The sequence below is a fragment of the Bison bison genome, unplaced genomic scaffold, assembly GCF_000754665.1.
Source record: "Bison bison bison isolate TAMUID 2011002044 unplaced genomic scaffold, Bison_UMD1.0 scf7180017864302, whole genome shotgun sequence".
NCBI lineage: Eukaryota > Metazoa > Chordata > Mammalia > Artiodactyla > Bovidae > Bison > Bison bison.
In genome coordinates, this window is record NW_011494874.1 from 3,260,675 (window position 1) to 3,270,928 (window position 10,254).

The window sequence follows — 10,254 nt, forward strand, 5'->3', positions numbered from 1 at the left end:
AGCCCAAGCATGGGTGTGGGGGCTGCTGGAGGGAGACCTCCGGGGCCTCCTGCCCCCCAGCAGGCACACGTCTGTCTCCCTCAGGCCCTGCTCCCTGACAACTCCACGTCTTGCCTCTCCCCGTGGATGTCCTCCATGCCCACACCCTCCCCACACCAACTGGCACATGGGCCCAGGGAGGCATGAAGATGCCCCCCAGCCTCGTGACTGGTCCCCTAGAGAGCAGCAGGGGCCAATGAAGGAGAGCTTAGGGAAGGGCTCCATGCCCGGCCAAGGGCACGTAAGGGCACTGTCATGTGCTGCCCACCAAAACCCGGGCCATATTTTGTGCTCTTGATTCTGAAGAGTCCCACAATTCATAGCTTTCAAGGCCTGGGCCTGTAGCCCCCGGAGTGGTACCTGCAACATGGGAGCCAGTAGTCTCCAGCTCATGGAGCCAGAATCACAGTACATTAGCTACCTTTAAAGACACTCTTTCTTTCTTACAACATCGCCAACATTCCACACCCTCCCATCTCTGAACTAACGCAATTTAGCATCAAGCCGTTGTTCCGCTTTCTTCAGAGCATTTTATCACATGAACCTTCCATTCTACAACAATGGGATGGTTAGGGGCAGGGTGGGAGTCCCAGCGCCAGGGTCAACAAGTACCTCCGTGCAACAAACTCCAGAATGACTTTAAATTGCAATAGTGAGCAGCAGGCTGTGGGCACAGCGCCTTGGGCCCGCCTGCCAGGCCTGGCGGCCTGTTTACCAGCTCCCAGGGCGCCACCACGTGGCCACAGCACAAACACAGCTCTCCGGCACCTCGGCTGCCAGTTGGGAAACCAGCTGTCTTGACATATTTCAAAAACTGAAACTTAAAATCTTGCCAATGTTGCAGACCTAGATATGGTAGCATCCTCTTTCAAACATATGTAAGTCACATTCACGTGAACTGCAGCACTCCATAAATCCAATTTAGACAGAGGGGTATTTTGTAACCCATTCTCCAGATGAGGAACACTGAGGCTCAGAGAGATGCAGGCATTTGCTCAAGGGTGCAGGGCCAGGGCGTCATGCTTCCCGGGGGTGGGGGGGCCCCATCCAGGCCTCCTGCTGGCCAAGTCCTGACTTGGTAAATGTTGGGACAAATTGATGGGAGGAGGGTGGGCAACCAACAAGTACCTTCTCTGAGCCTCTTCAGAAGCAGTCCCCAGTGAGTGTGATTTCTGGGTAGGCCCCCTGGAGCCTGAGGAGTGGTCCAGGGGCAGAAAAGAGAGGGTGGCCATGCAGGCCTTGGAGCCCAGGCCAGACTGTGAGGCTGCTCCCCAGACAGCAAGGGGCTGCCCGCCTCCTTGCCTCCCTCCCTTCCTCTCTCCCTGCAGGCCTGCCCTGCCCTCCCAGGCAGCCTTGAGTCTCCTGGAGTGTAAGCTAGAAGGAACACTCCGACTCCCAGCCAGGAGGGGCACAGAAGCTGTTTTGCGGACGGATGCTCCGGCCTGCCCATTTGGAGCTGGGGCAGCGGTCTAGGGCCTGTGAGCGGACAGGGCACGCGGCCTCAGTGCCCAACATCTGCCCTTATGAGGACATGCTATCCCGATTCACCAAGCACAGAGCTGTTTCAAGACAGGCTTTGGAACCTGCTCTGGTGGGAAGAGCAGGGAGGGGTGGAAGCAAGGCCGTCACATCACCGGGGCTCCCGACCCACGGCCCCGCCCATCTGCGGGGCCACGCCTCTCCCCTCGCTTACACCCCCCTCCCGATCACCAGCCACCCGACACCTCCACCCTGAGGCCACGTCGGGGCTACATGCCCTCCTGCCCCCTTTCCTAAAGCTCTCGCCATCACCGCATCCAGGTGAGGAGCAGGGGGCTGAGGACGGCCGGGGCAGCAAGGGGGGGAGTAAGTCTGACCCAACTCATGAGCCTGGACGTGACCAGTGCACCGAGGAGTTTCTCCTCCTGGGTCGGGGGCACACAGCCCCCCAGAGCCCCACCGGCCCATGGAGAATGGCCATCGGTGGGCACAACCGTGAGGCCCGTGGGCACGGGGACCATCTCCAGCAGCGGCACCTCAGTCCCCACACGCACTCAGGAAATGCACTGACCCAGGAGAGGATGGGGTATGAGGACCACTCCCGGAGCTCCAGCCAGGGCGGCAGGAGCATCAGATAATTCATCTCCTGCCAACATGGGAGGAAGCTTCACCCCGGAGGGCGGCGTCGAAGCCCGGAGGAGCGAAGTGCCGGAGTGCTCAGCCGACCCTGGCAGAACTACCTGCGTGCCCACCAACACGCCACCTTGCCTCCCCAAGACAAACTTTTCCAGGAGAATGAAAACCCTTGTTCTGTACACTTCCTGAGAATGCATGGAAATGGCCCAATTCATTAGGGTGTCGTAAAATCCAACGGCCGGGAAACCAGCCGTGTTATGGGTGATCCCTGCCAATAACGCTGCTCTAAGTGGAAGGCTGACCTTTGGAGTGATGGCCGCCGAATATGATTGACTTGTCTTCCCAACTGCTCCTGCCCCGGGAAAGAGCAGGGAAGTCATTTGTGCGTCTAGTTGGTGGGTTTTATGGCGAACTTAATTACACCGACAGCTGGTGCGTCCTGTCCCAGGGGCCTTGGGATGGCGCTACACGGGCCTAACTAGCTGGATCCAGAGGGGAGCCTCACTCAGACTCTTCTGGCAACCCGGGCCTCCATCAGCAGACGCTTGGAGACATTTGGCCAAGAGTCTACAGCTCTGAGAGGAAAGGAAGACGTGATCAAGACACATTCAGTGCAATGAAAACCTCCGGATAACCCTTTAAAAAGTCTGCTTGACCCACCAGACAATCCTGGGTAACTGGGCTGCTCTGGATTCAACTGAAGGCTCAGCTTTCCCTTCCAGGGGCCCCTGCCATGTCCGAGGTGCGTGGGGTTGGAGGGGACAGGCGAGGCTCTGGTCTGGCCTGCTGACTCACTGTGTGCCCAGGGCAGTCCTGCCCTCACCGCGTCTGGTTTCGAATCGTCACCACCCGGGGACTGGCCTGGATGACAAGCTTCTACTCAGCGCTGGATCCCAGAGACAGGAAGGGCTGGGGAAGCCAGCTCCCCTCCTCCCACCCAGACCCTTAGGGACAGCGAGGGAGCCACTGCTCTGGGCCCCACAGGACGGCCGAGGCCACCCGCCCACCCCGCAGGACGTGGTGCTCCTGTTTGTTTGTCTGGTCATCCTTGGCCAGGACTGGGACTGCCCACTGCAGGCGGCAGGAAGGTGTGTTGAATGAAGGATAAGTGAGTGAGCAGCTACGCAAATGGATGAATGAACAAAAGGACAAGTTGAAAAGCTGCGACCTGTGGCCTCTGGCTGCCAGGAGCATGCCGGCCCTTGGGTATCACGAAGTCCATCACAGGCCCCTCCACGGCCCTTGACATGGAGGCAAGGACACTTCAACCTCCAAGGATCTCTGAGGCCGCGGCAGGGGGGTGGGGTGGCGCTCAGTGCATGCATGCTCGGCATCGCCAGACATCCGGAGTTGGGAGGGCCAAGCTCTCAGGCAGACGCCTGGGTACCTGAGCATGATGGCCCATCTAGCTGCCTGGTCCAGGACAGGCAACTCACCTCTCCAGGCCTCAGTCTCCACACCTGCAAGGTGGGACTAACAGCAGGACCTATGGCTCGGGAGGGAACGTTGTTGACAGGCCTGGCCAAGCAGCCAACACAGAGCAGCTGATCATAATCCTCTCCCCAGGCCAGCCGGAGCTTGTCCCCGGGATGGGGCTGCGGGTCCTTGGACAAACCCCTCCTCCCCAAACCTCAGTTCCTTCCCCTTGAGAATAAACATATTGGTCTCTTCGGGTTCTAAGACGAGACAAGTCTCTGCACAAAGGCACGCGGGAGAGTTGAGCACAGGGCCCTTTTCCGTGGCTTAGAATCACACAAGGGAAAGTGGCTGGTCACACGGGACAGTGTACGCCAAAAGTGCTCTGTGGGTAATTTTTTTAAAATCAGAAATTTCTATTAAAGACAAAAAGCAATTATACAAATATGAGAAGAGAGTATGACTAAATTTTCCTACAACCTGAGACTAGGAGAAACTATCCTGGCTGGTGCTCCAAGGCCAGAGCACCGAGAGAAAAGATGGCAAATCTGAGTACATGAAAATAACAGTAATAACAATACTAAACACTATTGCATGGCATGAGAAGCAATAATTAAGAGGAATAAAAAAGACAGATACATGAAATTTACATGAAATTACATGAAATTTACATGAAAATAACACTAATAACAATACTAAACACTACTGCATGGCATGAGAAACAATAATTAAGAGGAATAAAGAAGACAGATGGGAAAGATACTTGAAATTTATAGGTCTTGTTCTTGTTTAGTTGCTAAGTCATGTCCAACTCCTTGCGACCCCATGGACTGTAGCCCGCCAGGCTCCTCTGTCCATGGAATTCTCTAGGCAGGAGTACCAGAGTGGGTTGCCATTTCCTCCTCCAGGATATCTTCCAGACCCAGGAATAGAACCTGTGTCTCCTGCATTGCAGGCAGATCCCTAACCACTGAGCCACCTGGGAAGCCCCAATTTATAGGTCACTACCCTTAACAGTCCCTAATACACAGACAGTTTCTAAAAATCGATGAAAAAGACCAATAGCTCTACAGAAGAATGGGCAAGAGAAATGAACAGAGAGTTCATATGAGAGGGAATGTAACTGGTCCTTCAATTCTGCTCATAAGAAATAAAATTTTAAAATTACATGGAGATATCATCTCTTATCAAATAAGAAGATTCCAAAGTTTGACAACACACTCTGTTAGGTGGCTGTGGGGCATTAGTTACACTACACACTGCTGACAGAAATGTAAAATGGTCCTGTCCCCCCAGAGAGAATTTGGGCAACACCAAGCAAAACGGCATATGCCTTGTTACTCGGCAACATGTATAACCCAGCACCCCGACTTGTAGGAACTGACCCCAAAGTTACAGCAGCAAATCCCAGAAAACAGAAGCATGAGGCTGCTGAAACCAGCACCACTTGTGAAATTAAAAAAGCAGAAATGACTCAAATGTACAAAACGTGCTAGTCACCCAGTCGTGTCAGACTCTTTGCGACCCCATGGACTGTAGTCCATCAGGCTCCTCTGTCCATGGGATTCTCCAGGCAAGAATACTGGAGTAGGTTGCCATTTCCTTCTCCAGGGGACCTTCCCAACCCAGGGACTGAACCCACACCTCCTGCATTGCAGGCAGATTCTTTACCATCTGAGCCAAATATACAAGAAGGGACCGGTTAAATAGATGGCAGTCCAGGGCGTGTTCTGAATGCTGTGTGCAGTGCTGAGAGAGGGTGAGGCCCGCTGTGGGCCGGCCCCCAGGAGACAATGCTCAGTGCAGAGCCAAGGCAGAGAAAAACAGGGCGGAAAGGTTGTGTTTGCCTCCACAAAAACAGCAGAAAATAAACCAGAAACTAAGTAAGTAAATAAATCAGTCAGGCTGCCTCTGAACCGGAGAGGACAGATTGGGGAATTCGGGGCTGGAGGTAGAACCCAGAGGATCCCTACAGAGGGGTAGACAGTAAATATATTAGGGCTTGGAAGCTACATTTAGGCACTGTTGCACACTCTGTGTGTGTGTGTGGTGTGTGTGTGTGTGATGTGTGTTACAGTCATTTAAAAATGTAAAAACCATTCTTAACTCAAGGACCATACAAAAACAGTGTAGCCAAGATTGGGCCCATGGGCTGTAGTTATCCAATCCCTTCTCCAGAACCATGTCCATATTTTATAAAATTATACAACAAAATTAAAAGGCAGACTCTAAAATGTGAAAGCAAAATTAAGCAAATAAAATTAGCCATCTTGAGCTAGTAGCTTAACCACACAAATAGGATTCATTTTAAAAGACACGAAAGCACAGTAGTTGAAGGTAGATCCTCTGTTGATACACATTATAAACTGAAAAACAGTAATTTGATGGTAAATCTTAATTGGATATACTTTGCGAACAAAAAGAACTGTGAGAAATATCACACTGTTTCCAGTCATTACATTGCTAGTGTCAATACATACCATAAAAATTGAATTAAGGCAGAGAAAAATAAAATTTTTCAGTATAAAAGAGATTAGAAAATGTATAAAAATAAAGAAGTTAAAGAAAAGCTCTGTAATGCTAAATCTGAATTGGACAAATCAGCATAAACAATGATATGCTTTTTCTTAAAAAGAAAAACATGTCCTAGCTCTGTCTGAAGGAGCTAACAATGAGCTCAAGAAACAATGAGCAAACACCACACTCAGATTTGGTCTCTAAACCAGACGAAACCCACAAGAGAGACAGGTGACAAGGAAGGCATCACACTAGGCATTACAGCGACACGTAACCTATGTTTAAGAAGGCAGAGGGAAGACTGGCCAAGGTTAGAGGAGACGTGGAGGATACAGGAGCCCCACAGAATTTCTAGTGGTGGATACACAATGTTTGAGGGAAGGGTGCGCCAGACGGGGCTAACATCAGATGAGACACTGCGAAAGAGAACGTTACCGAGCTAGAAGACACAGCAACTGAAAATTTCGAAACATACTGGAAAGAAAAAAGACTGAATTTTTTAAAATGAACAAAATCTAGTTTTAAATCCAAATGGAGCAAACCCACTAGGGCCTCTCACTCTCTTTCATAAATTACAGCTAAAAACTCTGGACACAATCCAAGAAGCAGCTACCTGAAGACTTTGCAAAGTAAACAACAGCTGGTAGGCTGAAGAGGGAATCTGAAATTTGAAGAAAGATCAGTACGACAGGTAAGGTTCTAGTCTTTGTTTGTTTTAGTTTTGGGGGGAGGGGGGCACTGGGGGTTTGTTTGGGGTTTTCTTTTTTTTTTTTTTTTTGGCCTTTTAACTCCTGATGTTGTCCCACAGACAGACTGAATTAAGGAATTACATAGCAGACATGGACAGCAAAAATTTTGAAATAAATCCATCATCCTGGCCAGAGGAATAAGAAAATGGGTCCTTGTAAGTCAGAGAATATGGGGGAAAGTTTTAAAATATCTCCTTGCTCTCCTAGCCCCGCCCTGATGCCAACCCCAACAGCTCTGACAGGGCAGGACAAATACTTAAAAACCAGAAGGGAAGAAATCTAAATAGAAGAACTAGGAGAAGAGGGAAAATTCATGTTATCTTTTCATCTAGTTTCTCTGGCCAATTTGTGTTGAAGGGGATCCCACTTACGAACATGATGTGACGAGGCAGCAGGCTAACATTCTCAAAGAACCCCATCTCTGGGCAGGAGAGCCAGGAAGGGGAGTTCAGGAAGCCAGGCAAGCTGAGGAACGAATCCTCTGCTTCTGTATATGAACTGACCGCATCCCAGAACAATCCTTAAGTTACGTGTGTGTGGAACACAACAAAGAAGAACAGCTAAAGCTTTGAGAAGTGACATATGTGACTGCTACCCCAGTCTGAAACTAACCCTTAAGGGGTTCAGCATAACGAAGGTTTTGAATATGGAACTGAAAATAGAGTTACTGCCTACAGGAGAGAAGGAATTCACGATCTGAATCTAACAGGCTTGGCTGCCTATTAGGACAAACAAATCACTGTTCTCCATGGGATTTTAACAAGACCAGGATCTTACAACATAATATTAAAAATCACAACATATTCTGAATTTACTTGACATACAAAGAACCAGGAAAATGTAAACAGTACCCATAAGAAAAGAGAAATGATATATGCCAACCCCAAAATGACCCAGATGTTTGACCCATACTATCAGACACATTTAAACAACTATTAAATAAAAATCCTCAAATAAACATCTATTAAATACTAATCCTCAAGATAAACACCCCTGAAATGAATGGACAGATGATCTCAACAGAGAAATAGAAATATATAAGCAGTACAGTGCACGCTCAGTAGTGTCTGACTCTTTGCAACCTCATGGACTGTAGCGCGCCAGGATCCTCTGTCCATGGGCTTCTTCAGGCAAAAATACTGGAGCAGGTTGTCATTTCCTCCTCCAGGGGATCTTCCCAACCCAGGGACTGAACCCACATCTCCCATGACTCCTGCATTGGCAGGCAGATTCTTTACCACTTGAGCCAATTTGGAAGCCCAGAAATTAAATACACACACACACACACACATACATACATACATATAAGTGAAAGTGACTCAGTCTTGTCTGACTCTTTGTGACCCCATGGACTATACAGTCCATGGAATTCTCCAGGCCAGAAGACTGGAGTGGGTAGCCTTTCCCTTTTCCAGGGGATCTTCCCAACCCAGGAATCAAACCCAGGTCTCCCACATTGCAGGTGGATTCTTCATCAGCTGAGCCACAAGGGAACACTGGAGTGGGTAGCCTATCCCTTTTCCAGCAGATCTTCCAGACCCAGAAATCAAACCAGGGTCTCCTGCATTGCAGGCAGATTCTTTACCAAGTGAGCTATGAGGGAAGCCCATATATACACACATACATACATACATATATATATGTATATATATATACACACACACACACACACACACTTATACACACACACATACACACACACACACACACACACACACACATATATACTTTGTACCTTTAAGTAGAAATTTTAGAACAGAAAAAAATATTTTAACAATGCGGTAAGCACCATAACAAAATGGAAGTGACAAAAGAAAGAACTGGTGAACTTGGAAAAGGATCAATAGAAATATTTCGACCTTAAGAAAAAACAAGGACTTCCCTGGTGGAGCAGTGGATACAGATCTGCCTGCCAACACAAGGGACATGGGCTCAATCCCCGGTCCAGGAAGATTCCAGTGCCACAGAGCAACTAAGCAACCACGTGCCGCAACTCCCAAGCCCGCGCTCTAGGGCCTGCGTGCCGTGACCACGGAGCTTGTGCGCCGTGACTCCTCAAGTCCTACGCTCCACAAGACAAGCTGCCACAAGAGGCCCAAGCTCCTCAGCGAAGAGTAGCCCTGCCCGCCGCAACTAGAAAAGACCCACTCAAAGCAACAAAGACCTAGCACAGTTAATAAATAAATAGATTCATTAAAAGGAAAGAAAAGTTAAGTCCTAATTTAAAAAGAAAAAATGAGTGAAGTCTTAGGGACTTGTGAGATAATATCAGAACCTAAATATTTTAGTCAATGGAGTTCCTAAAGGACAGGGATAAGAGTTGTGCCGAAAAGAAAAAATACTGATTGAAAAGCATCCAAAATGAGCACACTGAACCTTTACCAAAACAGACCACGTTATAGGACATCAAACAAGTTTCAATAAATTTAAAAAGATTCAAACCTACAATGTATGATGTGTGACCACAATGGAGTTAAATTAGAAATCACTAACAGATATATATATATGGAAAACCCCCAAGTATTTGCAATCTAAATTCTCCTAAGCAATCCATGGATCAAGAAGAATTACAAAATGTCGTTAGAAAATATTTTTAGCTGAATGAAAATGAAAAACTGTATCAACAGTTGTGTAACGAAGCTGCAAAACTAGAGGAGAACTAAAAGCACTGAACATCTATAGCAGGAAAGAATAAAAACCCCAAAGAAAATAAACCTAAGTTTTAAGCAGAAAAGAAAAAAGTTTAAAAAGTAAATGATAATTTCTTAAGAGAAATAGAGAAAAATCAGTGATACAAAAATGTATAAAGATCAACAAAATTGATAAATCTCTATCCAGCCTGATAAGAGGAAAAAGGAAAAGATGCAAATTACCAATATCACGAATGAGAGAAATGAGGTGATATCACTACATATTATACAGATATTTTTAAAATAATTAAAATAGCATGAAAAACTTCATACCAAAAAGATAATTTTGATGAAATACATGCATTTCTTGAAGGACGGAAACTACCAAAGGCCACTGAAACAGAAAAAGAAAATTGGAATAATCCTATATTTACTAAATAAATTTTATTTGAGGTTTCAAGCCTTCCCACAAAGGAAATTTCAGGCCAAGCCAATTTCATCTCTAGTCAATTCTAGTAATCATTTATGGAAGAAATAATACAATTATACACAAACTCTTCCAGAAAACTGAAGAGAAAGGAACACTTTCCAAGTTATTTTATGAGGACAGAATTACTCTGATAGCAAAACTAGACAAAATCACTGCAGATGGTGATTGCAGCCATGAAATTAAAAGACGCCTGCTCCTTGGAAGGAAAATTATGACCAACCTAGACAGCATATTAAAAAGCAGAGACATTACTTTGCCAACAAAGGTCCGTCTAGTCAAGGCTATGGTTTTTCCAGTG

At 47.3% G+C, this 10,254-nt stretch overlaps 1 protein-coding gene across 1 annotated transcript in view; it reads right to left on the reverse strand.

Annotated features, from left to right (window-relative positions):
- The window catches only part of WDR25 (WD repeat domain 25), a 149,722-nt gene that overhangs the window by 6,021 nt on the left and 133,447 nt on the right, over nt 1-10,254 (reverse strand). The gene's annotated exons all lie outside the window — the stretch shown is intronic.